This window comes from Pelodiscus sinensis, chromosome 3 (assembly GCF_049634645.1).
Source record: "Pelodiscus sinensis isolate JC-2024 chromosome 3, ASM4963464v1, whole genome shotgun sequence".
NCBI classification, from domain to species: domain Eukaryota; kingdom Metazoa; phylum Chordata; order Testudines; family Trionychidae; genus Pelodiscus; species Pelodiscus sinensis.
In genome coordinates this window covers 15,805,394-15,832,029 of record NC_134713.1, presented here as the reverse complement: position 1 = coordinate 15,832,029, position 26,636 = coordinate 15,805,394, and the positions used below count along the sequence as shown (strand labels likewise).

Below are 26,636 nucleotides of genomic sequence, written 5' to 3'. Positions count from 1 at the left end.
AAATAATGCTGTAGTGTAGACATGCCCTGTATAGAGATGCAGGTGGCAGCATAGAATCATACAGAGACGCAGGTGGCAGCAGAAGATGACTGATGAATGGCTGGCAAGGAATGGCAACAGGTCGGGGGTGGAAGGGGTCAGCAGAGAGATGAGCAGCTATCAGGGCAACCAGTGGAGAGGAATGGTGGCTGGTGGGGAGGCCAGCCAGCCAAAGCAAGTGCTCATATTGTAGTACAAGCAAAGTGCCTTCTTCCCACACATTCACCTCTGGACCCTGGGTCCTCACTGACCAAGGACAACTACTGCAAGTGAGGTATGGTGAGGAAGCAGAGAGGGGCATAGAGAAGGCATTTTTTATCATAGAACTCAAGATCATGAGGTAGAAGGCACTGCCCCATGCGCTTTGGGGTGAGCGTCCTGCTCTCAGTTTTATGAATCCTTCTTGTGGCATTTTTCCTAATTAATATCAAGTGATTTTTTTCCTTTCATTAACAGTTTATTTTCTTCACTCCAAACTTTTTGTTTGTGCTTCCCAAAGAGCCTCTCAGAGGAACTTAAAGGTGGTGTGTAATTTTCCCAGATTACTGGGGTAGGAGGCCTTGAGCCAGTTCTGTGTTGTGAAAACAAGCTCCTTTATACTGAACCCAGCCCTGATTACACGTACACACACACACACGGTAGCCACATGTGGACTGATTAAGATGAAAATCCTATCTTCACTCACGTTGCTCTCTCATTGCAGGAGTCACTGACTGCTAGAAAGATAATTACAGAAAAGAGGAGATGGGGAGACTGCAGCTTAGGAGGCTTGCTTCAGGTCTAGAGCAACACAGAGTCCTGAACTGGCAGCACTAAGGGTATGTCTAGACTACATGGCTCCGTCGACAGAACCATGTAGATGAGTTTACTAGACATAGGAAAATGAACCGGCGATTTAAATAATCACTGCTTCATTTACATCAAAATGGCCACCGCGTTGTGCCGATCAGCTGTTTGGCAGCCCGGCACGGTAGTCTGGACGTGCCGCGGTCGACAAGAGAAGCCCTTGTTGATTGCTTCGTTATGCCTAGTGAAATGTAGTCTAAGGATATGTCTACATGCTGACAGAGGCATGTAGTCTAGACATACCCAGGGGCTATGTCTACACTGGTGGGTTGTTGAGCAAGAAATATGCAAATGAGGCTAAGTGTGGAATATCGGCGAGCCTCATTTGCATACCTAATTAGCTGCCATTTTTGCAGAAGAGGCTCTTGCGCCAGAAGGAGCGTCTACACTGCCCCTTCTTGCACAAGCAAATCACTCTTGCGCAATGCCGTTATTCCTGAAAATAATCAGCATAGCAGCATTGCGCAAGAGGGTTTTTCTTGCGCAAGAAGTGGCAAGAGCCTCTTCTGCAAAAATGGTGGCTCATTAGGTATTCAAATGAGGCTCTGTGATATTCCACGATTTGCCTCATTTGCATATTTCTGGTGCAACAAACTGCCACTGTAGACATAGCCTAAATGTTGCTGTTAAACCACTTTGTTCATCCACCTCTGCTAGGAACTATGTGTATGTTGTAAATAAAATCAATTGAGATAATATTGTTGGTCTGCAGCTTTTCCCACCAAGGAAGAAATTTTTAGAGTTGTCAACATTTTTTCAGACTATTCTGAAGTCAGGACACTAGTATCACTTCAGACTAAAACTAAGCAGCCAAGCTTTCAGGTAACTGGTAGAATTAACTTTATGGATTCAGTGTTGTTACTGAACTTCAGAAGGATGAAGACTTTATTAATGAACTGTGCAGTAGACATGAAATGGAGGCTTCATTAACTAATTGGATGGGGATCTCCCTCAAAATACCTATAGAAACACAGAGCATCCCACATGATAAGACCAAATAACATCACTTATTACTGTTGTCAAGACATATGAAGCAGCATTCCCAGGTGCATGGCTTGCAAGATATAGAAACATAACAGTTGCCAGAACAAATCAGACTAGTGGTCCATGTAATTCAATATATGCCTCAGACAGTGGCCAGTACCAGACGATTCAGGGGATGGTGCAAAAGACCTTGTAGTAGACAATTATGGAATAATTTCACAGGGGGAATGTCTTCCTAACCAAGCAGTGGTTGTCTTACTCTATGCCCTGAAGCAAGAGGCCTTACAAAACCAGTCTTTTTTTTTTTTCACTCTAATGCAACTGACTGTTTACATTTTCCATATTAACTATCTATTTTTTTTCTGTTTCATTGAACTTTTGGCCTCAATGACATCTTGTAGCAGTGATTTCCATAAGCTAATTATTAGTTATGTAAAAAATGTGTCCTATCCATTTTAAATTTGTACTTTTCAATTTCATTGAATGTCCTTTGATTCTTGTATTATGCAAAGGGACCAATAGTAGGACCCAGTTTATTTTCTCTATATTGTTCACTATTTTAAATGCTTCTGACATAACCTTTCTGGTTCATCTCCTCTCTAAACAAAACAGTCTTCATCTTTTTAATTTTTCCACATATAGAAGTCTTTGCACACCTCTTTTCATGTTGTTACTGGTCTCTGAACCTATTCTGTTTCTGCTACATTTTTTTTATTATGTGACCAGAGCAGAACATAATATTTAAGGTGAGGGCATACACTGGTGGATGAAATGTAATCATAATATCTTCTCTATTATTTTCTATCACATTCTTTAAATATGGTAACACTTTGTAAATTATTGTGATTAGTATGTTACATTCCACAGAGACAATCACTGAGCTGCATTTATTTATTTATATTTTGGGTGGGTGCGGGGTGGGAGATTAGTTAATTTTGAACTCAGAGATGTCTAATAATTCCTTCTAATGTATGTTAGGTTGAGCTTTATGAAGTGTCCCTGGAATACCTCACAGCATTCTTAGGGCTTTTCAAACTGAAATAAGTCTGTAATTTTTAAGTGTTGCCAATGCATAGTTCATTCCGTCTCTAGATCATTAATAAATAATACTTTAACCTACACTGATCATCCTATGGATTCTTGGGGCACATCCCTTTTAAACATCGGCCATACTGAAAAATTGTTACTTATTCCTTCTGTTTCTTATCACTGTGCCAATTTTTGATCCATATTAGCAATTTTCCTCTGACCTCTGGCTACTAACAGACTCATAGGAGGGATATAATCAAAGTCTTTTTGAAAATCCAAATTAATTTTATTAACTCATTTTCTTATCCTTCATTCTGTTCAGATTCTCAAGGAATATATGTAAATATAATAGGTGTGGGATTTAAACAAAATTGTGATCAAGCTTGTTTGTGTCTATCATGTCACATCAATCTACATTCTGTAAGATAATCTTTTGTTGTTGTTTTGATCACTGGTCTACTGTCTGAGGATCACATTTAGCATCTTTTAAACACAGGTGCAATGTAAACTCCTTTGGTATAGTATATTGTTTTCATGAGGTTATTTTCTTAGCAACTCAACCACTGCATCCTTGTACTCTTTAAGAACTCATGCATATCTGTCATCCAGCCCTGCTGACTCGTACCTTTTAAATTGCCCATTCCCTCCAGCACCTCCTCACTTAACACCTTGACCTCTCACATTGCTTCATCTTCACCTGAAAATTTAATTACCGTATTTGTTTCTCGCCACCAGCCTCTATGGAAAAGACTGAATCAAGGAAATTATTTAGTTTCTCTATAGCCTTATCCTATGTAATTGCATTATTTTCTCCCTTGTAATGTGATAGAGTTCACTGGTTTTTCACAGATGCCTGATTTTTTTTTCCAAAGCCTTTCAGCCTACCTCTACTTCTGCATTGCACTGTAAGTTTATTAAATAGGCAGGGCATTCAACATACTGAAAAAGGTAAAAATTCAGACTTTGGGTGTAGCTAGAAATGAGTTTTGTTTTTGGTATACTGAGCATCTTGTCATTACTTCTGAAAACTCTTCTCTCTTCCTGAATGTATTTCTATGACCTCCACTATGATCACATTTGACCACTTTGTGATGTTCGTAAACCAGATGCCAGCTCTCACAACAGTTTTAGGCCTCATCAAAGCACCAACAAATTCATTGCTGGAAACAAGTCTTTTTCACTTGTATGTTAGTATGGCTAAGATTGGTATTGCACTTATAACAATGGGTATAGTGTTTAGCCATTAAGAAACACTTGTAGGTTGCTACATGCATTAATTTTACCTAAATATCTTTATCACATTCCATAAGGTAATAAAGTTTGTGCTTTATAATTGTATAAAAAAAAAGTTTGCACTGAAATTAGGAATCAGTCAGAAGAGATCATCTCCAGCTCATTAAGAAGGCTATCAACACAAAATGGGCCATTATGAGACATCGCAATACAGAGACTTTGTTAATCATCCTTTCATACCATGAAGATATTATGTTCAATATGGCTCATCCCATAATCTGGAGTTCTTGAAGAAGTAAATAAAGATGGTGAACAAAAAGTGGTAGGATTTTCAGCTCAACCGCACAAGGTTACATTGTAACAGGATTTGATAAACAGAATAAAAGATGCTTCGAGGGGGTAGCCAAGTTAGTCTATTAAAGAAAAAAAACCAAGTGCTCTGGTAGCACTTTATAGACTAACAAAACATGAAGATGGTATCATGAGCTTTCACGGGCACAGCCCACTTCTTCAGATGAGTGGCGTTAATAAAAATAAAAGATGTTCCTTTTGCATTAAGCTCTAGTAGGGCAAAAGAGAAGGAGGGAAAAAAACAGGTATTTTATTGCCTTTTGTGGTTGATGTCTACATGTTGAAATGGTGGGTGCAGCTCTCCCTTATGTACTGTCATAGAATCATAGAATACTAGGACTGGAAGGGACCTCGAGAGGTCATCGAGTCCAGTCCCCTGCTCTCATGGCAGGACCAAATACTGTCTAGACCATCCCTGATAGACATTTATCTAACCTACTCTTAAATATCTCCCCAGATGGAGATTCCACAACCTCCCTGGGCAATTTATTCCAGTGTTTGTCTACCCTTAAGTTAGGAACTTAAGTCAGAGGCCAAGATGTCACAACCTGTAAAGTATCAGTAAAACCAAAGTTAGTCCAAGGGCTTGTCTGTACGTATGTTTAGTTTGCGGTAAACTTCAGTGTGACCCCCACACTCTTCTGCCATGGATTAACTATCCATGTGCACCCTGTCTACATGCATTAACAGTTTGCTAGAGCATTTTTTTTCTAGTCGAGTTTGACATGGAACTAGGTCAAAGTGCTCTAATGACTGGCTAGCACACAAAAGCAGGGTCCTCGTGCACAGCTAGTCTGCAGCAGACTATTGCATGGTCAATTCACACCCCAGCTTGTCGCAGATGAATTGTTTGTGTACACAAGCCCTTAGTGGAGTTTTTTATATTGAATTCACTGCTTCATTCTGAATTGTTTTACCCATTTTATTTTTAATCTCTTATCTCCCCCAATCCATTATTTCTTTACATTTAGTCTCACTTGTTTCATTAACAGAATAATCACTGATTTCAGTGAGGAGAAAGTTCATCTTTAAAAAGAAAAATCAATTATTCAATTTGATGTTTCCAGTTCAGGATTTATGAGTGACAAGGTAAAGCTGGCACTTAGTGGTCAATGTATGAAACTAGCAGACTGACTCCCCTCGTATTTTTTTGAACAACCCGCTGAATTAGCCTCATTGATTTAGAAATGAATATCAGAAAGAAACTTCCATCATTTTAAGCAAGAGTTAAACTGCCAAGCTAAAATACAACCTCTCACTAGTAAAACTAAATTAAAAGATACCAGAGCAATCCAGGGGAGTTAAGTAGATTCGAAGGGGAAAGAAAATATAGTCTGGGTTAAGTTTTATTAAGCTCCATCAGCAGCTGGACTCCACGTTTTCTTGATGGTTTTTTATCCTTACAATAAAGGAGATCCTCTAACTATAGAACAAGATTTATCACAGATGCCAAAACTATGAAAGGGGAATCATAATTTTTGACACTCCTTTCCCATTTTCTCCTTGTGCCCTCATATAAAAAAATATCCAGAAAAGTTTTATAAAGACTTAGTCGCTGCTTGTTGTGCAGTTCAGGGTATATATAGCCAGGACTTGGTCCCAGAATGTACTAACAGCTTTCCACTGAGAGTTGTGGCATTGTTTTAGAGACTCTGGCCCCATAACTATGGTTTGCATTGTGCTACTTTCATATGTGATTTTATTATAAATGCTTCCTAATAGATGGTTGCTTAGACATCCTGATAACCAATCTCCTCACCATAGTTACAGTATGGAAAATATTTCATGTTCAAATTATGTGAAATATTGTCTCTTCTTATCTCTTGGATACATTATCCCTACAAATACTGAAAATACTGTAGCAAAGGTTTTATCTGGCCTAATTATCATGGACGGAGGAAAGAAAACCTTGCATAATTGCATTTTGTTCCTTATGAGCATTTAACTCATTTATGTGTCCACTGAAAAAAATGACCAAGAATGATGATTAGTTCATACTATTAGAAATTGACTTTAATAGAGACTGAACGGCTCAGAGGAGCATTAATAGGATATCCAATCTTTCACTTCGAGATCATTGATTCAAATCCAGTTTAGGTCAGTATTGCCTGAAAGGTTTTATAGACATGTATCTACACTAGGAACTAAAGCTGTGATTCTCTTGCTAGCGTACAAATACCCATGCTAGTTTCATTAAGCTAGCACAAGAATAAATAGATGTGTAGCCATGGTCACAAACATAATGGCAGCTGCACCATGCCAAGAATTTACCCACTAATTTCAAGTGGGTTTGCACTTCTCCATGGCTCAACCAGGTCTCTGCTGCCACCAACCACCTCAATGATAGACACCCAGTTATTACTAGATGATGCTAAAGAGACGGAGAATCCATCACCACCTCTGATACCTTGTTCCAATGGTGAATGACTCCCACTTTAAAAAAACCACACATCTTGTTACTAATTTAAGTTGGTTTGGCTTCCACTTCCAGCCAGCAGTTCTTTTAAGCCTATTCCCACTAGATCAAAATCCCTTTAGTATTTTCTCTATGTAAAGGTATTTATACACTGCCCTCAAATTGATAAGTTAAACAGACTGAGCTCTTTAAGGATATGGCTATTCTGTTGGTGAGTGAACCTTCCCAGCCCAGGTAGACAAATTTGTACTAGCTGGACTTATGCTACCACACTAAAACTAGCTGTGTGGACATTGTGGCTCCAGGGGACACTCAGTCTAGCTACCTTAACTCAGATGCAGGTGGTAGGGTGGGTGTGAGCCTGCATGGCTAAGCCCAAGCCGCAGCTGCTGGTGCTGCCTCATGCACTAAGCTATTTATAGTTAAGTCCTTCTAGCACAAATCTGTCTAGCTGGGCTGGGAGGCTCATTCCAGGATGCAGAATAGACATACCTTATATCTCCCACTGTAAGGTGTTTTCTTCTGACTTCAAGTCCTTTTCGTGGCACTTCTCTGCCTCTCTCTTGTTTTCCAACATCCCTTTTGAAGTGTGGACGCTATAACTAAAGGCACTATCCCAGCACTGCTCTGCTGTTACAGAGGTAAAGTCACCTCCTGCTTCTACTCACTGCTCCTTTACTTCCACATCCAAGGGTTGCATTAACACTTTTTGCCACAGTATTGCCCGAGGAGCTCATGTGCAGTTGCTTGTCCATTATGGCCCCTAAACGTTACTGCTTTCCAGGATACTGTCCATCATTCTTTGAGTGTCACCTGCATACCTGGTTCCGAGATGTATAACCTTGAATTTGACTGTGATAAAACACATTATTGGAATGGGCCCAGTCTATCAATGAGTCTAGATCACTCTGTATAATTCTCTGTCCTCATTGTTATTTACCACGATGCCAATCTTTGGCAGATTTCATCAGCAGTGATTTTCTGTTCACTTCCAGATCATTGATAAACATACTGAATAGGACTGGGCCTCGAAACAATCCCTATGAAGCCCCACTAGAAAGGATTCCTCATTGTCAACTGCTTTGTGAGTTCTGTTAGTTAGCTTGTTTGAAATCCACGTAAAGTGTGCTGTAGTGACATTGTGCAGTGCTAGACTTTTTTAATCAGAATGTTGTGTCGTACTAACTCAAATGATTTTACAAAAGTCCAAGAATACTACATCTATGCAGCCACCTTTATCAATCAAACTTGGAATCTCATCAGAAAAGGTTTGAAAGAACTATTTTCTACAAAACCTTGTTGGTTGGCATTAGTTATATTCCAGACCTGTAATTTGTTATTGATTGAAACCCATCTCAGTGTTCCAGTTACTTTGCCTGGAATCTATGTCAAACTAATTGGCCTATAATTACTGGGGTCATCTGCCTTGTCATCTTTGAATACTGGAATAACATTTAGCACTCTTCCATTCTTCAGCAATTTCCCCACCATTCCAAGATTCATTAAATGTTAATGACAGTGGGCCAGGGATTTCCTTGGCTAATTCTTTTTGTGATCCTTAGGTACAAGATCTATTAAGCTGTTTATTTTTGGCAGCCTCCAGGAAATGAGCTTGAGGGTCCAAGTCCTGAAATGGACAGGAATCCATGTCAGAAAAAAACCTTTGTTTGTGCTAGTTTTCAGCAGCATCAGAGAAAAGGCCAAACACTGAATAGGCAGGGAATCTGGAGTGCCTTTCATTAGCAGAATAGCATCTTCATAACAGCTTAGGGGGTAGCATGGGGAAGTTGGCACAGACCCTGCTCTTCTTGCACCTCTTCTGCCAATAAAAAATGGACTTTAGTTTGCAGGGTTCTCTCCATCTAGCTCCTTTCCTCTGAATTAAATTCTCACTCCTACCCCCAAACTCAAGCTTTTAACTTGTTATAAATGATATAGTAGAATCCTGACACTGATAATCAACGAAATCGCAATATGCAGTGTTGTTGTAGCTATGTCAGTTCCAGGATATTGGAGAGACAAGGTGAGGGAGGCAATATATTTTATTGGATTAATTTCTGTTGGTGAAATACAGAGACAAGCTTGTCTCTCTCACCAAAAGAAATTGGTTCAATAAAAAATATTACCTGACCCACAGCTTGTCTCTCTGAATAAATTGTAAAGCAGCTTAACCTGAGCATTTGAAGGTAGTGGGATAAATTAATGGCTGGCAAGAGCCAGCAAAGCTGCACGGAATTCAGTAGAGTTGCAACAGCTGTTGCTAACCATATATGTAATATGCCTCTTATAGTATAGGAAATACACTAAGGGAGAGTCTGGAAGTGAAACAGCACAAGAAATACATTTTACCAAGAGCTCATTTGTGTTCTTTGGGCAAGGTGCAGTCCTAAGATGTTGCTGGACTGCATCAGTGGGAGGCATTCTGCCTCAGAGAAGCAGAGCACCTGCGGGACCTCACTGGAGTATAGTTTACTCCCTACCATATGTGACAGACATACCGCCTCCTATTTTTAGTCACTGTGTTCCCTTCTGGGAATAGAAGGTGAGCTCCTGACATCCCTTTTCCTGCCCATCCTTTATGCATAAAGGCCGGGCACAAACTGGCCTGCTAGAACATGATTCAGTGCCCACTGAAGTTAATGGGAGTTCCGCCATTGGCCTTACTAGTCTTTGGCTCACACCTTAAAAGATTAATTCATTGATGGATATAGAAACCGCATGAGCAGACCTTGGATAATTTCATTTGTGCCTGGTACCATGGAAACCCCAACCAAACAAGGCTACCTGCTGAATTTACCAGAATTCATCATCATTTACTAATCATACCCTAAGGACAGGAACAGTGATTCTAGCAGTTTTTGAAATTAAGCCTTTGAGACCAAATTGTGCTCACCTTACTCATCTGAGAAGTCCCACTGCCTTTGATCCATGTTCATATTCAATACCCAAGTCAACCAATTAGGAACAGAAAAGATTTTTTTTAAACTAGGTTGCTAGTTACAAAATTGCAGTTATACCTTGGAGATCAAAACAGAATGTTCTCTATTGTACCTGACTCCCACAGTGTCAAAACATTTGTTATCTTAAGGACAGCATCTGTCAACCTTACCTCCAGTGAGTAGCAGATTCAGGGTGGTCCCAGTGGCTTCAAACTGGCATCAGTGGGAATCAGTACAGAACTACAATGAGTTGTAATGCTGAAGTATTACGAATACAAGAAAACTCTGAGTGGTGCTGAGAAACATGCATCAGTCTTTATTGAGTGTGGGCCTGATCTTGTAGTGATCTTACAGGTAAAACTCCCCAATACATTATAATGTGATAAAAAAGATTTTCTAATCAAAGTTATACATCTAATTACGTACAGAAGTTAATCACCATTTTTTTTCCAGAAGCATTTTAAAAATACTAGAGATCTTGCTTTCACTATTCTTTCCTACATCAGCCAGTCCCTTACTACACAACTAGTCCCACCGATTTTAGTGGACTTACTACTCAATGGCAGAACTGGATCCCATCATAAATGAATAATTAAGAATGAAGAGAAAAGCTGCTATCTTGATAATGTGCTTATATGCTCCAAGACACAGATATGGCCACTGAGAGTATGAAAGACTCAAGGAAGTGGGAGATGTGGAATTTGTGAGTGATAACAGTATCTAAGGTGATAGAAGTAATTACAGCAAGTTTTCATTAGAAAGCTGCATGTAAATTTCAGGGTGTGACTACCATCCATATTTGTGCTACCAATTGAACAGCACTTTTGCCTCCGCCCTAGGAAGTCCTTATTTCATGTCCTCTAGGGAAGGATCTCTATAATACTGCATCTGCTGACAGGTGAGTGTGGGAGAAAGTGTCTGTGTGTCAGAGCACGCATCAATATTATCTTCCATATCTTGTGCCAGGTCTTCTGGGAAGACACACACTGAACAGAAATTAAAGGTGCAGTGGAAATTTCCAAAGCAAGAAAAAGATTTCTGCAGCATTTCCTCACCTTCGTTTAGTCCCAGCACCGATCAATGGACTCGATGGTTTCTCTAATTCCCTGCAGTCATTACTTTACAGGTGAGTAATTTATGGCTTTGTAAAGGGCTCTGGGATGTTTGATTATGTCAAAGGTGTTATTGAAGTTCAGATTCTAGTTGTATCCTAAATAGGATGAGATTACCAGTGGGATTTACATCATTACTTTCCCTAATTATTTACAACACTGTGCCAATCACACTGCAGGCAAACTCACAGCAAAAAAGAGATGGTTCTGCATAGGGGAACACAAGTGACATTAGGTAATAAGCTATGCAAACTAGTGCATGGCATTGACCTCCACAGGACAAGTAATAATAGGGCTTTCAAGTTCAAGGAAATCTGGAGTGCAAAGCAAAGCCACAAGACTGAACCCCAAACTTCCCAACTATCATCCTGAGCTAGATTATTTTGCAGTCTCAGCTGAATGTGGGGTAGAGGAGTCCAATGCCACATCAGTAGGCTATGAGTCTAATTCCCTAACTAGTGTGAATGTCTGAGGAGGGACTCAAGGGAACAGTAGAGGGAGGACTCTTGTTAAACAGGCAGTGACCAGAACCTGTAATGCAGCCTTGACAAGGACCTTGACAAGGAAGTGATAAATAGGGAGATAAGACAGGCTTATTCTCCAAAGGAGTCAAGCTCTTATCCCTACAGTACAGAAAATCATCTATACCACACTATGTTAGTTTTCAACATGTCCATGACACTACACCCCAAGTTCTTCACAATGCTCTGATTATGCCATAATTATTACACATTGGCTACATCTACACTGGCATGATTTTCCGGAAATGCTTTTAACGGAAAAGTTTTCCGTTAAAAGCATTTTCGGAAAAGAGCATCTAGATTGGCACGGATGCTTTTCCGCAAAAACACTTTTTGCGGAAAAGCGTCCGTGCCAATCTAGACGCACTTTTGCGCAAAAAAGCCCCGATCGCCATTTTAGCCATCGGGACTTTTTTGCGCAAAACAGTACTGTGCTGTCTACACTGGCCCTCTTGCGCAAATGATATGCACAAGAGGGCTTTTGCCCGAATGGGAGCAGTACAGTATTTCCACAAGAACACTGATGACCTTACATGAGATTCAAGCAGCCAGTGTAGACAGCTGGCAAGTTTTTCCGCAAAAGCAGATGATTTTGCGGAAAAACTTGCCAGTCTAGACACAGCCACCGTGTACAGGATGGGTCACCTGAAGTGTCATTGGAAAAGCTTTGATTTTCTGAATCTGATTATTCTACTTGTAAGCATATATCATTTTTGGACCTAAAGATATAAATATTCTCTGTGTATATGCATTTCAAATGTGCTTATTCTGGGTGAAACCCACATTTAGCCTTTCAGGTACAACAATAAAGAAGCTAGACAGCACCTAGGAAGAGGTTAAACTTCCTGTAAATGTTCCATTCAGCCTACAAGTAATGGACGCTGCAACTCAGCAAGTTATGCAAGAACATGTGACCAGGGCTCCATCTTGAGTTGTCAGTATTTTCCCACAAACTGGTCTGGAAACCAAGTTTTGAAACAGAGGGTTCCCACGCTATGCTAAAGCCGCATAAGGCAGAGAGTGACATCATCGGCAGGTTTCACGCCCCACTCAAGAAGACTCCTAAAAATACCTAAGGAACAAAACACTCAGCTGAAGGAAGTGCTGGACCCAGCCTAAAGGGAATTTTAGCCTATGTATGAAAACCTGGGGAGCCCACTGCATCCTAGAAGATTAGGACTAGAAAAGAACTCAGGAGGTCATCTAGTTCAACCCCCTGCTAAAAGCAGGACCAACCCCAACTAAATCATTCCAGCCAGGGCTTTGTCAAGACTGGTCTTAATAACCTCTATGGATGGAGATACCACCACTTTCCTAAGTAACCCATTCTAGTATTTCACCACTCTCTTAGTGAAATAGCTTTTCCTAATATCCAACCTCTCCCACTGCAACTTGAGGGGCTGGGGCTGGATAATAAATTCACACTTGTTGGGTTTTGACCAGAGCAGGACTGTACAGGTCCTGGGCTAGGAAGCTGGTGATTGTTTTTGCTGTAGCCTCTCTATTCTTGGTTCATGCAGTAGGTGGTCAGCTGCCACTGTGTGAAAGCTGATGGAAGGGCAGGACCAGAAGTAGGTCACTGCAACTTGTTACAGTAACTCAGTGTGAAAGTGTAACCCACACACCTAGTGCAGTTCACTGTCCCATGGAGTGGCACTTAGATCGCTTACAGTGAGAGTTAAGAACAAGGGTGCTCTAAAGCCTAAGCTAAGAGCCAGCAGGCTTCATAACTCAAGCTACAGAGGCCCCTACACTACGCTCCAGAGGTCCCAATTTTAAATCTCCCTGGTGATGGTTACAAAAGGGAGCCCAAACTGATTAGTCAGAGCTCAGTAGTACCCCAGTTCCAGCCCCCACCCCTAGAGTGGGGAAATCCATCACAACCACCATGGTGGGGAGCAGCTTACTGAAATGACATGCTCGACAGCATGGCCACTCACACAATCGCTTGAGAACACTTTTTCGTCAGAGTTCCATGATAGTATTTTCACTCATTCAGATGAGTAATGTGACAGACACTGCAGCTGCATGCAATGCCTTTACATATGTAGTGTATGAAGTTTATGTGGGTCAGAGATTGTAAACAAGTTTGGGGCAAGGCAGGGGGCCATAGCTCTGCCAGGAACTAAGAATAGGGAGGGGTATGTAAGGTGAATCACTTACATCCTAAACACTTCTAAAGGGACACTACCCACTAGAGAGGCACCCATCCATTGGTTCAGTCTGGATTTTACAGAGACCAGCAGACCAAGGGCTCAAACTAACTCAGAGCTTCCTTTCTGATCTAGCAAATGGACAGGGCCTTCTGTCCAAAGGCTTCCGACCTTCTACAAGGGCTGGAAACATTTCAACCTGCTAGGACCTCAAAGGCTGATAGGTGAGCTCAGATTTAAGCTTTTAACGTGTGTAGAGGAACTTGCAATGTTTGTTTTACCTTAACAACAAAGTGTCTTGCTTAGAAAGAGCTGTGTGACAAATTGCAACTGCGGACTTATGATGCGCCTGGCCTTTGGAGAGACAGAAAAGCGCAGGCATTGTCCGTTAGGCTGACTGACAAGGAGCAGTGCAGCCTTAAAAGTATCAGTCAGAAGGGAGCTGGCAATGGCTGAAGACTTGAGACCACATTGGAAACTCCTGGAGCTCACCATGGATGTGGGATACAGATGCAGCTACCTTGAAACTATGACAGGAGATTGTGCCATTTAGGCACAGCCCATAATAAGGGTTTGCACAGAGATGCACCACTATCAGGAAGTTTGCCTTCCTGAGATTTCTATCTGGCAGTGCTTAATGTATTATGGATTGCTACCTTGCTGTGCTGAACTGACTCCATGGGCAAGTGAAGAGCAGTTGTAAAGATCCTTCTCCTTGCCCCTGTGCTTTGGGCACCCCAGATTTGTTAACAGACTAGATAGAAATCATAAGCCACTTGCCTGGGAGAACACTGCTGCCGCTGGAGCCCTGGTCCTTTAAATTACTGCCAGAGCTCCATACGGTGTGCCCTGGGCCGCAATAAGGGCTGCCTGTGGTAGGTCTGGTACAGTCCGGGCAGTGCTGAGGAAAGTTAGCTGCAGTCATACCTCTTTCCCCACAGCCCCACCCCTTCCAGGAATGCAGAACTGCCTCCCCTGACACACTCACCCATTGCCCAGGGGCCCAGAGAGTCTGTTGGCCTCAATGGATGTGGGAGATGCTGGGCATGGTTAATCCTGGTTTCTGCTGCCTCAGCTGATACCCAACCCTCCACTCACTCTACTGATCAGGATTCCTGTGCTGAGGCTCAGGGCCAATCAGGTGTCCTGCAACCAATTCCCTTTGCTCACTTGTATGCTGAGCTCCCAGTCTGGAGTCTTGAGAGAAGGGCTGGGTTTTCCCTTGAGAGAAGGGTTGGCAACAAGAAGTGGGGGAGATTTCCTACTAACCCTTTAGCCTACTAACTCCTGTGTCTGTCCATCCACTAATCAATCAGGGCTCATGAGGGTAAGTCTGCTCTTTAACACCGCTGCTTATCTGTAGGGCCACTGACACCGAGCCAGAGTGCCTGGCCTTTACAATAGCCATGACAGAGCTGGGGATGGCAGGGAGTCCCATTTTAACCACCATCCCCTCTGGTCACACATCTAAAGTCAGAGTATAATCTAGCCCAGTGTTCCTCAACCTTTTTTTAAATAAAGTAGCCCTTTTAAATATATATAAAGTACCTACAGTTTTCAGACACACACAAAAATTTTCTACCCCTTCAACACATTTGTTTAATCATAGCCTGGCAGGTGATGGAATTTTTAGGGTGTAAAAAGTACAAAAATAATAAAGCACTGTAAAACTTGGAACAAAAATTCAGTTTTCTCCAAATTTCAGTTGTGTTGACGTACCCACCGGACTTCTCTCAAGTACCCCTATGGGTACTCATACCACCGGTTGAGAAACACTGATCTAGCCCACATCTGTTACAGGGCCTCAACTGATATTTAGGCTATGTTTACACTGCAGGCTTCTTGCGCAAGAACAACTGTTCTTGCAAAAAAACTTGTGGAACGTCCACACTACAAGCCCATTGTTGCGTAAGAAAGTTTACAGTAGATTGTCAGAAGAGAGGGCTTTTTGTGCTAGTTATTCCTCTCCCCAAGAGGAATAAGCCTTTTTGCACAAGAGCTCTTGCACAAAAAGGCTAGTGTGGACGGGAACAGGGGTTTCTTGCGCAAGAAACCCATGTGGCTAAAATGGCCATCAGAGCTTTCTTGTGCAAGAGCGCATCCACACAACCACGGACACTCTTGCACAAAAGCACATGGCAGTATGGACACGCTTTTGTGCAAGAACTTTTTCGCAGGAACTCTTCCGCAAAAAGTTCTTGTGCAAGAAGCCTGCAGTGGAGACATAGCCCTATTATATAGCTGTTGACTTCCGTGGCTTTGTACAGGGTGTGACTTAGCATTCAGTTCTTTCTGCATTCAGAGAGCTACATCCAAAATTCTGCTTCTTGTTTGTTCTAATGTAACTCTTCCATGGGCTACACTGGTATAAGTGAGCAAGAATATATGGGAGCTAAGAACTGAAATGTGACTCTCAATTTCCAGCCAGAGAAGCAACAGTTTAAGACATTCCTTAGTCTTTCATTTCATTATTTAGCAGATAATCATTTGATATTAGGTAGATCATTATTCATAGAAAGCAAATCCCTTCACTGGGGAAACATAATATTCTGTTTATGCTGCACATTGCCAAGCCTCTGTTAATTTGACTGCAAGAGCATGTTTCATGGGATTAGTTACTGGATTTGGGAGCATTATGGCTTCACCTTTCTGATTTAAGAAAAATAAAACCTTCTAGCCAATTAAAAATACTCAAAAACTGGAAAGTAATTATGAATGTATTGGGTTCAAATTACATGCCATCGGAGATGTGAATACCATAGGATCACTGCTAGAGAAAAACAAGCTAAACTCCTCTTTGCAGTGATGTAAAGAAAATATTTCCCCTGTGTGTCATTGCTTTGTTTGTCACCAAGGTAAAGACTTTTTTGAAACTGAAAATAATTTCTCACAACAAAACTGCATGGGGAAAAATCGAAGCAAGTTTTAGAAGAGAAATAACTATCAGTGCTAACATCCAGTGAGTGGCATTCTGGCATACTTTGGGGTTGGCCAGAACACTGGGATCCAATTAATGCTGCATAAGTGCTGGCAACAGCAACTTCTGCTTGTTTGTTTGATTGAATACAAATAGCAGCAAATTGCCATTATTTGTAGACAAATCAAATACATGACAAAGATTCACTGCATCCCTTGCTGGCCAGGCATAGGTATGTCTATTATTGACCCTGATCAGCAAGGTGACCTCATACTAATTTATGGCTTTCAGTTACCTCTGTACATCTCCACCAAGTACAAGTCATGCTCAGCCAGCCAAATGCTCTTCTCACCTGCCTGCTCCCTACAGACATGTTAAATCTGCAATTAAACACCTATGGCTGGCCTGGGTCATCTGCCTCACGCTCATGTAGCTCAGGATGCCAGGCTAAAAAATTGCTGTGTAGACATTCAGGACTGGGCAGGAGCCTGAGCTGTGAAAATGTCTCTCTTCGTGAGCTCAAGGCTGATAGGCCTCGAGTAGCTCTCATTAAAATCAGTGGAATGATCCCTACTGGGAACTGGACCATTAGGCGTGGGCTGAAATGCCTAATGAATTAGGGGCCTCAGTTACCTTTATACACTCATGTTTACATGTTATTGTTTCTTTCCCAGCCTTCCTACCAGCTACCCTCCTCCATTTGCCAAGTGCTTTTTCTCCCCTCAAATCCTGCCTTAAATCTTACCTTCTTCCTGCCTTCTGGCATAATTCACTCCCTTTCTTACTGATGAAAATTGAAACCTGTGGACATGGCACTGTGGGATTCTGTGCTCTGCAGCTTCATTGATTAAATTTGTAAATAAGAATATCTGGTGAGTAGGTGTTTGCTTTATTTATTTGTTTACTTTCCTTCACGGCTGGTGCTGGAAATTCAACAAAGGTTCTAAAAGACATTTTTTACCCCCTATTACCACCTGTAATAAAAGCTCCACAGATCCACATTAAACTCTCACTAAACCTTTTGAATCCCTGCCTTCTCCAGATTAACACTGCACAGTCCCATTGCCCATAATGGGTTTGCCCCATAGGACTGATTAGCCACATAGATGAAATACAATGCTATAGTCAAAAAGAACAGGTTCCACTGTTTTAATTGGCTTGACTCTTGAGGGCTAAAAAGCAATGAAGAATGTATTTTAATCACTCAAGTAAGGAGATATGATTCTGGATACATACAGGGGCATAGTAATTGGATAGGACAGCACCATTTTTAGTAATTCTTTTTCAGAACAGAACTATCAGCGCCCATCTGTCACAGCATATGCAAGTGCAATTACAAATCCAGTTACAAGAGATGATGTTAGTTTCTGACTTGATTATGTAGTTTCTCCCAAGTCCAAGCTTTCTTACCAGCCCAGGCACAGCATTAAAATGGAAATATTGTCATGTGATCATGGTAAGTGTTTTGGTTCTTGTCTCTGCAATGGAAAGGAGACTCAAACCCCTCACCCTTGTTTAAGATAGCACAGAGGCTGGTTGGAGGAGTGGTGGTATTGCATGTGCAAAGGAAGAGGATCTCTGCAAATTCTCTGACAAGAAAAATTTGGGCAAAGGAAATTTAAAATGGAGTTAGACCAGCCAGAAGAAAATTTACTACATAAAATTACACATAAAATGATAATTAAGGGAGCCAAAGTTTCCAGTTGCCTTTGTTTAGATATATTAACACTAATCTTATTTTGTGAGCTGAAAAATTAACAGAAACAAAAACAAAAATGATCAAGTACCTAAAACCTGATAAAGTTATTGCTTTGAGACCTTTTCTGCATATGAAAACACTAGATTCTAATTTAATTCTAGAAACCTACTTTTCTATGGTCTGACAAACCTCTCTAAAAATTATTTTCTTGCTGATTACAGAAGCAGACAATTGATGCCCAAACTATCAAAGAAGGTTGTATTGTCAGCATGTTAATCATCATGTTTCTTAGCAACCACATTTTATTTACAAGTAACAATACCTCTGCAGAAGGCTGCTACAGTTAATGACAAGCAGCTTTATGGGGAGGGGAGAGGGGGAGACACAAATACTTAGCACCTTTGATGTTGAAAGGTTTGGGAAGAATGAAGAGACCTACTTTCGCTACAATTTAGGCCTTGTGTATACTAAAGGGCTGAGCCTTAGGTAGCTGAACTAGTGGGTCAGCACCAGTGTTAGTATATACCAGTGTCCATTCTAATAATGTTTTGGGTCCAGTTCACTTGCCCAAATTAAACTGCTAGTGTAACACTGACAGGTAGAACTGAACCTGGGACTTATGGAGCTTAGTGCATAAGCATCTATAACTTCAGCTATAAAACCAGATGCCTCTCAGTTAAGACTCTAGAGCAAACACAGTCTCTCTGGGTATGTCTACACTACCACCCTAGTTCGAACTAGGGTGGTAATGTAGGCAACCGGAGTTGCAAATGAAGCCCGGGATTTGAATTTCCCGGGCTTCATTTGCATAAAGCCGGGCGCCGCCATTTTTAAATGTCCGCTAGTGTGGACTCCGTGCCACGCGGCTACACGTGGTACGGACTAGGTAGTTCGGACTAGGCTTCTTATTCCGAACTACTGTTACTCCTCGTGAAACTCAAATCCCGGGCTTCATTTGCAACTCCGGTTGCCTACATTACCACCCTAGTTCGAACTAGGGTGGTAGCGTAGACATACCCTCTCTCTGTAAGTGATCTAGGTGCCACTACGCCGGTCAGTGAACCACACCCAGTAGGTGCATGGGATACACTAGCACTGCACTTTGGCTACATCTACACTACACGCTTCTTGCTCAAGAAGCCTTTTGTGCAAGAGTTTTTGCACAAAAACTTCTGCACGAGAGCACGTCCACACCACACTGCGTGGATGCTCTTGCGCAAGAAAGCTCATAGAATGGCCATCAGAGTACCTTGTGCTTTTTCCCTCTGGAGTGTCCACACTTGCCATTTTGCGCAATAGCTGTAGCACAAAAAGGAGTTATGCCTTGTAAAAGGAGGTTTACCTATACTGGAAAAAGCCCTCTCTTCTACTGTTTTACTGTTGATTTACTTGAGCAAAAAGCACATTTGAGGTGTGGATGCTCCAGGGGTTTTTGCACAAAAACCTTGCAGTGTAGACATAGCCTTTGTGTGCCATTACACTGGCCATTGGGTACCCTTCAGACAGTTCCCAGCACAACTCGTTGGCTTTTAGGTGATTTGGAAAGGTTTTGTAGGAACCAAGGTCATTGTGGGAGAGAAAGTCAAACTCCCATGATTCCTGCCTAGCACTCCCAGCACTAACTCAATGCCAAGGCTATTCCCTGCTAGTTTGTCTTAAAATGGAAATGCTACCCTTCATCTTCTCAGGTCACTGCTTGCCCCACCTGGCAATGGCCCAATCTGCCACCATAGTACATTATTGGGTAGGATTAAGTTAAGGAGTCCCTAGGATTTGTTCTTTGTCTTCAGAGGTTAACCAGAACCTACATCATCCTCAAATAAGATAGCGGTATGTTTGTTAGTAAAATGGTTTCTTCCAGAAACCTGCCACTGATCAAATCCATGGAGAGGCAGAAATAAAAGATTTTTATGTTTACTGTGACAATAGCATTCCAGAGAGCTCTACAGTGTATCAGACACCTGTCTTCTGGCCAGCTTAAACTCCTCTGGCCAACACACCTAGCAATCATCTGCTTAGAATGCGCAGTCTGTGCCCTGTGGAAAGACTGTTTGCACCAATTGGGCAATTATTCCAGGGATATCTATCTATACTGACTCTAGGAGCATAGGAATTGCCAGACAAGACCAGATCCATGATCCCTTGATAGTGGCCAATGCAAGATGCATCGAAGAAAAGTGGAACAAATCTCCCAATGAGTAGGTGAGCATAATCTATCCCCATTAAAGTCTCAATTTAATTCCTAATAATGAGGGACTGGCTCACTCTGAAGAGTGAGGCTGTATTTTGCTTCCACAATTTTGTTAGCATTTTTATAAGTCTAGCTATTCTTGTTAGCCATATAAACGTCCAATCCCTTTTTGAATACTGCTATTATTTTTAACCTCAATGGCATCCTTTGACAATGATTTCCTAATGATTTGTTGCATGACTAGTACTTCCTTTTATCAGTATTGAATTTTCCACCTTCTAATTTTATCAAATGTCTCCTTATTTTTGTGTTTACAAGACAGGGATAAGATCCATGGAGACTGGTAGGTTGGAGGACTACATTGTGGCTGGCCTTGCTTTAAGAAGTTCTAATCCATGTGGTGATAGTAGCAAATCTGTGCACCATTGGAAGCACATTAGTACATGGACGTAAGGTAGATGTCAGGCACAATAGAGGGATGGCACAGTGACTAGTATGATAAATGTGCATAGCATACATAAGGTCACATATTTCAAACAATGAGAAGTCCTGTGTCACCTTATAGACTAACAGATTCATTGGAGCATAAGGTTTCATGGGCAAAGACCCACTTCATCAGATGCATGTCCCACAAACTGGGTCTTTGCCCACGAAAGCTTATGCTCCAATAAATCTGTTAGACTATAAGGTGTCACAAGACTTCTCATTGTTCTTGCAGATTCAGACTAACATGGCTACCCGTCCAATATTTCAAACAGTGCAGAGTGGTTATAGTTCCTTGGATTGCAGATATCTTTGAAATTTCACAATAAACAACTAGAGGGAAGCGACAAGTATAGTAGTACCCACGTCATATTTATTTGGCCAGATTTGACATTTTTGTGGATGCTCTTTGCTGTTGTTATATTATAAAACTATCAACCATAAAGATAGGCCCAAACCAAAACATCAGATCAGAGCTTTGGAGAAGTTTGGTGCCAGAGCTGGATCTCAATTTCATTGCTTAACCGATACAAACCCTTCCAAAACAGCCCACCTGTCAATCTGAATCCAGAAAAAAATGTTGTAGCTTGGGCCTACCCAATAAATACAGCAATTTTTTTTTTTAGAAGAAAGGCATTCCTTGTAAAGCATCAGCAGTCAAATTACCCTGTTTGCCCTGTCCACATTAATGAGTGCTGCCTGGCAAAACAGTACTATCTAAACCAGCAATGAGCAACCTAATCTTGTGAGAGGGCCACATGAGTGATCCTCCTTTATCTCAGTGGGCTGCAAGATTGTTGTAATGAAAATGGTCTCCTGTGCTAGGATAGTTTTGCTTAATGCTCATGCATACCTAGAATCCTTCCTACACCTTTTGAGATGGCTGGAGGGAGCAATTCCTGCATTCTGCACATTAGTATATGGACGTAAGGTCTTCCTACAGGTCATTTAAGAGGCAGGGAGAGCTTATTTTACCCTTCTCAGTAGACTCTCGTAACCCTGCACATGGGCATTGGTAAACAAAATGTCTCGCGGGCCACACATCAAACCCCAATGGCTCATGTGCAGCCTATAGGCCACAGGTTGTCCACTACTGATCTAAACACTTCATAGGATTGATTCTTACCAAACTTATAAAGACATGTCAAGTTTCCCGGTGTAGATGAGGTCAAAGTGGCATTGGCTGAATCAACAGGAACCCACATCCAGGCTGTTATCCAAAAAGACATTCATCTTGATACCATCCTGAAGGTGAAGCAAATGGGAAGGTAATGGGGAAATTACTAAGGAGGAAAATTGCTTCTTTGGAAGCTTTCTTTAACATTCAGTTATGCCATTTAGGCACACTTCTGTAGTGAGATAGGGTCACACAACTGTCAGGGAGACACAACTCTGCCCTAAACTCCCAATCAGTGTGCTAGGGAGACTATGGCAGCTTCTTAGGAAAGACAATTCTACTCTCCCATGTGCACCAGCCCTGCTCCATGATCCATTGTGAAGTCAGGGCCATGAATCCTTCCTACACCTTTTGAGATGGCTGGAGGGAGCAATTCCTGCATTCTGCAAGGGGTAGGGAATGCAGTTGTTTCTGGCCTTCCTGCCAGTCATTTAAGAGGCAGGGAGAGCTTATTTTACCCTTCTCAGTCACACTAGGGCCCTTAGTTATTATGGCAATGTTTTCTCTCTAATCACAAATCAGCTATGTTAGTCATATCACTCTGGAAAAGTAACCAAATGAAAAATAAATCACCATTTCAAAGCAGCAACAGTACTACTGACAATGACATTCAACAAAGCACATCAAGCAGATTTCAATGAGGAGTGTTTGATAAACTTAAAAGCCTCAGGAGACTTTGAAGTCTTCTAAGCACCCTGTATAGCTGCAGTTACGTACTGTGGTTGCATCCAAGAAAGAGCCACCAATATGCTGCTCAGATATCCTGGAGAAAGACTCTCTCATATATATATATATATATATATTTATACGCATATCCCAAAAGAAAATTCATGACTTTGTATGAAGTAGCACAGGCCTGAACCTATTGCTAATGTTTCTACTTTGAAGGTCATTTGAGATCCAGACTACTTATATTGACTGTAGCAACACAAGAGGTTAATGTCTTCAAATTGGTGCATACAGGCTAAGGTCAATTTGACCAAGAGCATAAGAAGTTCCTTCAGATATTATATTGAAATTTTATTTACCCAAACAGCTTTCCTCCAAGGATGCCTAGATTGTTTATGAGCTTCCTAGTGGCCATGTGGGGTGTTGAAAAGGTTTTTACATTTATTTTAGAAATGAATAAATGGAGGTTTCCAGAGAATAAAGATCTAATTTGCAGAGGTGCTATGCATCAGCAAGTTTCATGTACTTCAGTGGGAGTTGCCTCCACATTTGAAAACTTTTATTTCTACTGTTGTTATTAATTAAAATTCCTTATCCACAGTAGACCTATTGGAGCTAGCCACAATCTCTTGAACTAATCTGTCTGAAAGTTTGCTAATGCTGTATCACAGGAGCACATGGTAGCAGACACTCTATTTAGAATGTCTAACATTTTTATACTTGCTACCTTTCTTTGAGAACCATTAAGATCTCCATTGTTTGCAATAGGCCTTTGATATCTGTCAGGGGGAAAAAACCCCTCACACTAAGGAAGTGAGACAGGGCAAGTGAGGTAATATACTTCATTGGACCTCAGTTGGTGAAAGTAACCTAGAATGTCATAGCTAAATACAAGGGGGAAAAGATTTTTTACCGTAAGTAGTTAACACACATCCTAAGAGATCATTCACAGTGAAAGAAAGCTAAGACTAAATCTATATTGGCACTTTATGGGACGTTAACTTTCCAGCTCAGGGGTGTGAAAATACATACACATCCCTGAACACAGCAAGTTACCGCTCTGTAAAGCTCTAATGTGAGCCAGGCTACATCATTGGGAGCCATGCTCCCAGTGCTGTTAGCTACTCCCTTCGCAGAGGTGTTTTACATAGAGCACCCAGGACAGCTCCCTCCCACAGCTGCCATGGTTCCACTTTAAAAATTTAAGTGTGGACAAAGCCTAACACATCTGTATGTTTAGGAAGACAAGGGGGAAGGTAAATGGGTTGTTGTAATAAACCATACATCCTGTGTCTTTATTAAGTCCATTATTTTTAGTGACAAGCAAAGTTATAAATTTAAACTCCCAGGCTTGGCTTTTCAAGGTATTGTGCAAGTTTCTTTTAAGGTCAAGGACTGATAGGTCAGATATGGAGTCATTGCTCTGTGAAAAGTCATCACCCACAGGTGATATGATGTGTTTGTCTTTTATCATTTCTCTGCGTGGGTTCATTCGAGAGCATAGTGGTTGTCTGTATTTACCCACTGGATATGTAATATATAGAATTTATATTTTAGGTATTAGAACATGTGAAAAGCTGCCTACTTGTCCATCAAAGAAAGGCAATAGCCAGGTACAAAGCTTGGTTAGAAACCTGATCAAGTAAATAACTGGGTCAGCAGTCCAGTCAGGTAAACAACTAAGTTAGCAAACTAACCTTAGTGTTAGGCAGAAAAGTGTTTCAACATAACATAATGAATAACTTTTGAACAATGTGTTTAAGGTGAACACCAGAATGTAGAAGTGCCCATGTGGTTATCCCTAGGCTGTGCCCTATTTCAGTGGACTGATCGCTCACCGAAGCAGTGAATAATGACATACTTCTTCTGTTCAAGAATCTGTGAACCCCAGGGGGTAGGGTCAGGGACAGACAACACCCAACTAATTCTTACTGGAGCATTTAGTGCACTGGAGGAGGTACAGCACATCTTGTGATAGCCATATATTAGCAATGATGGTCATGTGTTGATCATAATGGAGACACATGTGCAGGTTTTGTATATGTTATTCTGGCAGGGTATGGTGCTGCTTTCATAGAATCACACAATACTAGAACTGAAAGAGACCTCGAGAAGTCGGCAAGTCCAGTCCCCTGCCCTCACAGCAGGACCAAGCACTGTCTAAATCATCCCTGATAGATGTCTATCTGACCTGCTCTTAAATTTCTCCAGTGATGGAGATTCTATAACCTCCCTAGGCAATTTATTCCAGTGTTTAACCTCACTGACAGAAAGTCTTTCCTAATGTCCAACCTAAACCTCCCTTTCTGTAATTTAAGCCCATTGCCCATCCTCAGAGGCTAAGGAGAACAATTTTTCTCCCTCCTCCTTTTATCACCCTTTTAGATTTTTGAAAACTGCTATCATGTCCCTCTCAGTCTTCTCTTTTCTAAACTAAACAAACCCGATTCTTTCAGTCTTCCCTCATAGGTCGCTAGACCTTTAATCATTTTTGTTGCTCTTCTCTGGACCTTCTCCAATTTCTCCACATCTGTCTTGAAATGTGGTGCCCGGAATTGGACACAATACTCCAATTGGGGCCTAATCAACACACAGTAGAATGGAAGAATGACTTCTCATGTCTTCTTCACAACACTCTTGTTAATGCATCACAGAATCATGTTTGCTTTTTTTGCAACAGTGTCACACTGTTGACTCATGTTAAATTGTTGTCCATTATAACCCCTAAATCCTTTTCTGAAGCACTCCTTCCTACACAGTCACTTCCCATTCTGTATGTGTGAAATGGATGGTTCCTTCATAAGTGGAGTACTTTGCATTTATACTTATTAAACTTGATCCTTTGAGTTGGTGGGTCCTGGTCTGTGGGGAGCTTACTTCTGATTATGAGTTTGGTGGAGCTGGGGAGTTGATTGAGGGCCAGAAGTGGGAGTTCAGAAAAAATGTATTTCAAGATGTGGTTGTCATCCAGTATGGATTGCAATTACTTAATTATAAACTGAATAGTTTCCAGTTTATAAAAATATCTGGGGGAGGGAGGGTGTAAGATGTTGGGGGAGGTTCTGTCTTGAAGAAGGTTCTCTTGGGGCATTTGTTAACCTGGCATCTTCTAGTGTTTGATTTTGCAATTTACAGTAACTTTCTTTTAATATTATTAAAATATTAAACAACACCCAAGAAACAGCAGTGTTTCAAAAACAATGGTATTGCTACCAAGGAATACCATCAAAATCCAGAGAATGAACAGTAGTATTCTATGAAGAACTATTAGTATACCGAGGGATTTAAGAAGAAAAAAGTATAAAGCTCCCATCAGATAAATAATGATATTTAAAAGCACCACATTTCAATAAAAACTGAACTTGCAATATAGCCCAGAATTTCAGTTCCTGTTGTGGCAATGTAGCAAAAATTCAGTAAACACAATTTAATCAACCCACTCTACTCTATATGAACTATATAATTAATCTTGCTAAAGGCAGACTAAAAGTGCATTTCCCCCCTCATGCTTAAGTTTAATGCTATCAAGCAGATTTGTGATCATTAATAAAACCTCAGTGTTTTTACTATTATTCACCCTCAGAAATATGCTTTTTTTCACAGCCGTTTACAATTAAAATTCTATTCAGAAAATTCAATTCATGTTTAAAAATATTGGAAAAGATAGACATGCCTATGCTAGCAAATAGCATAACTGGAACAAAGATCATGCATAAAATATGAATGTGTCCTTAAATAGACACACGACTTTCATGGCATGAATTTTTCTTACATGATCCTCACCATTTGCCAGAATCAGTAGCTCAACAATGACATTTTTGTATCTCCAAATCAAAGTAAGTGTCTATTCAATACCATAAATTGAACTGATGTTGCA

General features: G+C 41.0%; 1 long non-coding RNA gene across 1 annotated transcript in view; it reads right to left on the bottom strand.

Annotated features, from left to right (window-relative positions):
- LOC112545058 (uncharacterized) overlaps nucleotides 1-26,636 on the bottom strand; it is a 100,976-nt gene that overhangs the window by 66,326 nt on the left and 8,014 nt on the right. Inside the window, exon 2 of the long non-coding RNA XR_003088462.2 lies at nucleotides 22,040-22,158. This is a non-coding gene — a long non-coding RNA (uncharacterized LOC112545058). The remainder of the gene's footprint in view (nucleotides 1-22,039; nucleotides 22,159-26,636) is intronic.